This window comes from Ictidomys tridecemlineatus, chromosome 14 (assembly GCF_052094955.1).
Source record: "Ictidomys tridecemlineatus isolate mIctTri1 chromosome 14, mIctTri1.hap1, whole genome shotgun sequence".
NCBI classification, from domain to species: domain Eukaryota; kingdom Metazoa; phylum Chordata; class Mammalia; order Rodentia; family Sciuridae; genus Ictidomys; species Ictidomys tridecemlineatus.
This window is the reverse complement of record NC_135490.1, coordinates 8757249-8763433: the sequence shown is the minus strand read 5'-3', so window position 1 is coordinate 8763433 and position 6185 is coordinate 8757249.

The following is a 6185-nucleotide window of genomic DNA, read 5'->3' as shown; positions in this document are numbered from 1 at the left end:
GCAGGTGGCACCAGAGTGCTCCGGGTCCTTTCAGCGCCTTTCTGAAAGTCTGAGAGTCTTGATTCTCTGGCTCTCTCTTGTCTGAGTGGCAGAAAAATAGAGCCAAGAATACAGTTTGATTTTTTTATCCAGATTTTAGATGCCTCTGTCCACTGTCATCTTTGACCTCAGAAGAAACCAGCCCCAATTGTGTCTTCTGTCCTGTTTCAGAGAACTCTACCCTGGAATTGCGGAGGAATTTGCATAATTGTCCAGGTGGAGAGAGAACAGGAGGCAGGGCTGCTGGCCCCACTGTACCAGTGAGCAGAAGCCTCCCATCTTCCTCCAGATTCATTGTGAAGCGGGGACTAGGCCGGACAGACTCATGCTTTGTGGGAGGGTAAGGCTGGATTTAACAGCTGTCTCTATTGTCTTAACAAAAGACAACACATGCCATTAAGTGCCTCCTGTCCGGAGGCTTGTGCCACATCTTGGAAAGAAAAAGAGGAGACATAAAACGTCCAACGGTGCTGGGACGGAGAAGAGGGAGGACATCCCTGTGAGGATCCAGATGGGGGGCAGTCCTGCACTGTGGGGCTCTAAAGGAAAGAGTGTCCCACACCTCTCCCAGCCCACAATCCTGGGCATTCCTGGGTGTGAAGCCGCCTCGCTCCTGTCTCTGAGTCTGTCCTCACGTGACCACCTCCTCTCTGTCTGCCTGCATCAAATCTCCTCTTTTCTCTGAAAAGAACATCGATCATTGTATTTAGGGTCCACCCTAAGTCAAGGATGATCTCATATCAAGACCCTTAATTACATCTGCAAGATCTTATTTCCAAATAGGACACATTCCCAGAAACCGCAGGTGAGGACTCGGACATGTCTCTTGGGAGGGCACATATTCATTCAAAACACTACAATGGGCTGTGATGAAGTTAAAAACCACATTTCATTGAAACTCGTATTTACCCTTATTGTTTTTTAAAGTCAGTTTTAATCCTCACATTGACTGAGACAAGGAACTACATGGATGTGTTTATCTGACGGTTGGGGTGAAGCTAGAGATCCTGGTCCGGAAGCCACTGAAACCAAAGGACGTAAGAACTAGAAGTTGTTTTGTTTGTTTGTTTGTTTGTTTGTTTGTTTTCAAGTTTAAAGAAGGGGCAAGTGGGCATGTGGGTGCACACCTGTAATAAATGACTTGGGAGGCCATGATTGGAAGACCAAGTTTGAGGCCAGCCTGGGAAACTTAGGGAGTTCTGTCTCGAAATAAATAAATACATTTATATAAAGGGGGGGATGTAGCTCCATGGAACAGTGCCCGGGTTCCAGGAAGGAGAAGAGGTGGTCGGAGGCCCCCCAGCACCCTAGCTCTCAGGGGGCCTTCTTCACCCCATCCCCCGCGTGGCTCCTCAGAGGTCTTTGCTGTGAGCTCCTCAGAGGTGAGCACAAGGCTCCAGGGGTCCTGGAATCCCAGGGGCTTGGTCCGAGCAGCTTACTGGAGAACCTAGAGCTACCTTCTAACGGCCCCCCCAGCTCTCGCAGGCGTGTTCATGAGGCTCTGTGCTGGGGGGCTGCTTGGTTTCCGGAGGTGGCACACCCTGTGAATATGAGCACTCAGTGACGGGCAGAGAGGTACAGCCCAGGCCACGTGGCCATTCGGAAGGCATAGCCTTGTCTCCCATTCCTTCCTCCTTCTTTCCTTCCCATCCACCTTGGTCAGGTCCCTAGTCTTGCCTTGCTTTGGCAGATGGGATAAAAATATGAATGTGGTGCAGCGTGAGTCCATGAGAACGTGTCAGGAGGGTGAGGGGACCAGACCATCACGGTACAATCCGAGATAAGGATGATAATGATAATTACCACGTACTGGCCTGTCTCCTGTGTGTAAGAAACCACACTATCTCATTTAATTCTTACAAGACCCCCCGTCTTTGGGGCTGTAGCTCAGTGGCAGGGCACTTGCCTAGCATGCATGAGGCCCTGGGTTCAATTTTCAGCACCATCAAAAATAAACAAGTAGAATAAAAACATTCTGTCTATCTACAACCACACACACACAAAAAAATTTAAAGACTCCCATCTTACAGATGAGGAAACCGAGGCTCTGGGGAGCAGCTTCCCAGCTCATCAGGGCCAGTTCTGGGACTTGAAACTATGTGTGTTGGAGTCTAAAGTCCATCCTTTAACTCCAGCACAGGAGGAGGAGCCCCTGTCCAATTGGGCAGACCAGACAATTGTCATTGGTCTGTGGGACTTAAACACCAGCCTTGGCTTTTGTAAATGAGTGTCAGTATCAGCTGGGCGGCAGCTAGAGAGCAAATGCTCTTATCTGCTCCTCTTTCTGGCCTTCACCTCTACCCCACTCTCCCTGTCGGCCTGGTGGACTTTGATGAGCACAGGTCTATTTGCCTCTGAGCTCTTTGATTCCTTCCTGGCCCTTTGGAGCTACCCAGGCCCCTGTGAGGACAAAGCCCTGCCCATGCCCTGTGGGTCCCTCCAAGCCCTGAGATGCGTCCCCCAGCTCAGGAGCAGCAGCTGCTCTGGGCTGGGGACGGCCCTCCATAAATAAGAGTCGCGGCCGAGGGTGACACAGGCTGGCCAGGGCTGCATCGATCACCCCAAACCAGTCCTGGTCAGCTGCCCCCCCTCCCTGGCATTGAGCACGCTGCAGAAGGCTGCGATTGATCTCCACCGTAATTGAATCTCACAAATGGGCGGCGGCATAATTAAGGGGCCCACGGGGCTTCATCAGAAATCTCCAAGGGCAGAGCAGCGCTGCCGCGTGATGAATGGCCGCCCTCCTGCCCTGCTCCCAAGGCACAGATCCGGAGCTCTCGAGGGCAGCCAGTACAGAACAAAAGGTGACCCTTCAGAGTGTGCGAGGACAAGGGTCAGTGGACCACTTTGCAGGCATTTGCCATACTTTGTACTTAAATGTCCTCCCAGGTCCCACGCATTAAGGGCTTGGTGGTCAGCACTGTTGGGGGTGGATTTAAGAGTGGGGCCCAGTGGGAGTTGCTCTGGTCATTGGAGGTGTGCCCCCCAAAGGGAGAGTGGGGCCCCAGCCCCTTCCTTTGCCTCTCTTCAGTTTCCTGGCTTGAAGTGACTGGTTCATTTCCCCAAGATGTGCTGCCTCTCCCTAGTCCCCAAAGCCATGGGACCAATTGGTCAGGCACTGGAACCCCCAAAGCTGTGAGCCCAAACAAACCCCTCCCCTTTCTAATTTTGATTACCTCTGATATATGTCACAATGACAGGAGGCAGAGCAAGACGTGACTTTGGGGTCCTCCTCTCTGGGAACATGGGTCCAGGCCCTGCTCTACCCCAGGCCTCGGCTGATGATTATTTTTCTCACCCACCATCAGCACTGGACAAAACCCTGTAGGACAGGTTAAGAAGAGAAAAGAATAATAGATTTAGGGAGTTCTATGTGACACAGAAGCCCTTTGGAAATGGAGAAGGGTTCTAGCTTCTGTGACTGGCTTGGGGAAAGGAATTCTGGTTTCCACAGTTGGGGAAGAACGGGCTGGACACAAGAGGACAGGAGAAGGGCAAGGAGAGATCTGGCTTCTGATCCTTCCAACAACCCTGAATTCAAAGGGTCAGCCCACCAAGGTGCCGTATTTTGGTGTATTGTGTTCGGAGCCCCCACAGTTACAAGCCCACCATCTAATCAAACACTCGACAGAGTTCCTAGGTGAGGGTCTAACTTCTGTTCTGAAGGAGTCCATCTCCCTCCACTTTTCACCATGTTAATGCCCAAGTGGAAAGACAGACACATCCACACTATCGGAGCTTGTGTCCGAATTTCAAGGACAGAAACGATTCTTCATTTGCAACCTGAAGAAAGAACTTTTGAGGAAAAAGCCCAAATATTATTGTTGAATACTTTGGGGGTCTGTTCATCATCTCCACCAACTGTCCTGGAGGTGGGCAGAAGCCAGCTCTGAATGGCACGGGATGAGGTCGTAGAGAGCAGGGCCTAGGCAGCCAGGGCAAGGTGGCCAGGGAGGGGGTCAGGGGCACAGTCAGACCAAAGGAGCATGAAGAGGGTCTTCCAATGAGCTCAACTTCCCAGCTGACAAAAGTGCTCGTGAACACAAACAAGCAGGGGACCCAATCAGACAGACACTTCCAAAAACTTGCCCCTAAGCAGAGATTAAATAGAAAAACTAAAACAGATGCATGGACACAGGGGTGCCAATGAATAATGGTGAGAGCTCATGAACAGAGGAAGAGACAAGGAGAGGAGGAAATTCCAAGGAGCATAAAAAGAAGAGGCCAAAACTCCCCCACCCGACTCCCAGCTCCTTCAGAGAAGTCTGTCTCGGTCACTCTTGCAAACAGCCTGCTGCTTGCGATCTCTGCACCCTGTTCAATTCTTCGCTGAGTGGAGACAAGGAACCCAACACCCCCAGATGGTAACCACAGGGCACTTCATCCTGCTTGTCATGAACGCCCAATGACCCGAAGCCCTTCATCGTATTTTAAAGAGAATGAGCTGACGGCAGGAGATGAGGAAGTGATAGCTCCGTATGAGAAATCGTTAAATGGTCTACAAAATGTTCACAGCAAGATCACGGGGTCCCAAAAGAAACGTGCTGAGTTATGGGGCACAAGTGGCGTGTGAAGTCATCATTCTCATTGACTAACAAGTCTGGTGGAGAAGAGAAGTTTTTAAAATGTGCTCCTCTGCGACCACGGAAATGGCAACATCAATTTCCTTGTCAATGACTCCGAAATAATTAAGACTCAGCAAAACGGAACAGGCTGAGTCCTTCAGACCAGAGGAAATAAACAAATCCTCGGCCTCAATCACGGGTGATGACAACGCAGATTGGATGAACGGATACCCGCCATTTTTGCTGATTTTCATTTCTTCTCATATGATTTTTTTTTCCAATAAAGGCAATTTATATAATGGATGTGCTTGGCCCAGGTGAGGTGGAAGCCTTCCATTCTAGAACAATAGTTAGAAATCCTCTTGGCTCTGGCAACCTCAGCAGGAGGTCGGGGGGCCTGTGTGCCTGCCCAGGCTATGGAACCACCCAGGCCTGGCCCATGCCCGAGGTCCCCAAAGTTCTGTCCTGTGTTAGTCACAGCCTCTGGGCCCTTCCAGGAGTTTAGGACAGTGAAGGTGAAGGGACCGTGGCCAGTCTGTTAGGTGCTTTCCCCACTCCCCAGCCCCAGAGCCCCACTCCCTGTCCCCAAGACCTGCCTTCCCAGCAGGGAGACTGGTGTCCTCTGGGGCTCTCTCCCCTCCAGCAGTGGAGTCGGGAGTCCCGGACTAGCAGACATGGTGCTGTAGCCTGTGAGGGCCACCATAGCAAAGTCCTGCAGGGCGGGTGACTTGAAGGTGCACCCCCCTCCGTCCTGGAGCCTGCAGGTTTGAGGTCCGGTGTGGGCAGGGCTGGCTCCTCCTGAGCCTCTCTCCTGGACTTTCAGGTGGCAGCCTTCCCTGGGTGTGTCTGTGTCCCAGTCTCTCCCTAGGAGGACACCAGTTCTACCAGGTCAGGATCATCCTGATGAATGTCCTTACCTTATCACCTCTTGAAAGGTGCTGTGTCCAAATACAGTTGCATCCTGAGGTCTCGGGGAGTTGGGCTTCCAAACACATGGACTTTGGTTCCCGCTCTTCCCCCCCACGTTGCCTCCACAGCTCCTCACCTGTCTCTGGGCCCTCCTCTGTGACCAAACTGCTCTGAAAGCTCATGAACAACACTTCTCCCCGCAGGTCACCCGTGGGAGCACGCAGCTCCACTCCCTCCTCACCGCACAGTTCACACATGCTTTGTTTGCACACGCACGTGCACACATGCACACAACTCAAGGGAAACACTGGCCTGGGGACACAGGTGTGCCTCTGACGGCCCCAGGATCCTGTTCTGTCTCCTTAATAGCTGTGGATGACAGCGTCCAGGTTTACTCAACCCCCAGGTCTGAGGAATGAACTCACACACCACTGCCTGAGCCCAGGGGCCCTCCTCCAGGCCAGGGCACCAAGGCAGCCCCCCATAAAGCCCCCACAAGCCCCCCACATCACAGCCTCCCTGATCTGTGGTGTAAAGGACCCGGTTTTTGTTTGGGATTTGTTGGCTTATTTTTCAGTGCTGGGTCAAACCCAGGGCAGCTAGGTAAGTGTTCTGAGCTACACCCCCAACCCAGTGACCCAGTTTTGAGACTGGGTCCAGAATCCCTAGTGT